Source organism: Aplysia californica, unplaced genomic scaffold (assembly GCF_000002075.1).
Source record: "Aplysia californica isolate F4 #8 unplaced genomic scaffold, AplCal3.0 scaffold00064, whole genome shotgun sequence".
Lineage (NCBI taxonomy): Eukaryota > Metazoa > Mollusca > Gastropoda > Aplysiida > Aplysiidae > Aplysia > Aplysia californica.
This window is the reverse complement of record NW_004797334.1, coordinates 339,150-340,273: the sequence shown is the minus strand read 5'-3', so window position 1 is coordinate 340,273 and position 1,124 is coordinate 339,150.

The window sequence follows — 1,124 nt, the reverse complement described above, 5'->3', positions numbered from 1 at the left end:
ACAGAGAGAGAGAGAAGAGGGGAAGAGTAGATCTTGCGAGAACTTCCGGGCGGGTGAGAATAGCCACTTTCATTAAAAACTGGGGAAAATCATGAATTCCTAAGGTTAGGTTGAGACATACATAAAGGCAAAGTAGCCCCAGTCCGCTGGTCCGGTATTCTTCAATCTTACCAAGTCTAAGACAAGACTAAAAGTTTCATCAGATCAAGTCTACCCACTCCACAAACCACAGGACACATTGATTGAGACTCAATCAGGTCAAAAATTATAATCCTGGTGAATTTGAAAAAACAATTTTCAAACTCAATAAATAAGGAAAATATATGGTGTAAGTGTATGTAAACACCGTGGAGTCTGCACTTTATTATTAAAAGTAAACTGAACTCAGTTTTAAACCCGAAACCGAAAACAGCAGCAGCCTGGAACATTTACGCAACCACTATTTACAATTTACACAACCCATCAAAACACCAAACTGAGATTTCAGAAAGCGAACTCCGCTGTACTACAGTACTATGTACACTCCTGCCTGGTGGGTAGGCTACTACATGTAACAAGAAGACTTACTCTTGCACTTGCAGTTGCAGGGTAAACGTGACAGTTTCTCCCTTTGCTTTGGCCTGGGCCTTGGCTTTACTTTTTTTTACTTTTGGTGAAGTCTTCTGAAAACCCGTCCTGAAGGCTTAGGCCTATACCTTACAATTAAACACTAGATCTAGATCTAGATATGTATACTACTAAATTAAAATGCTTAAGAGTCGTCTTTTCAAGCTTTTTTTGAAATATTGTTTGGGAAATTATCATGAATCATTGGAGATCAGATCATGGATGGACGGAATGACGGGAATGCTGTGACAAGTATTGATGTCCCACAGCACGGATTTTATCCGTATGTAGATTCCACAACTTGCTCCATAGTGTGTGTAAGAATACAAACGATTGTCGACAAAGGAGACTAAAATGCAAACATAGATAGAAAGCCGTCAGTTAACTTGATCTAAATCTAAAGAAACGGTACGAAACACTGATCTCGCCTAGCCTCCTAAGCTGATTCCAGTCAAGCCCAACAGAAGTAAACTTCCGTTTCGTTTCCCGTTCCGGAAGTTGTGCTTTATTTTGATATG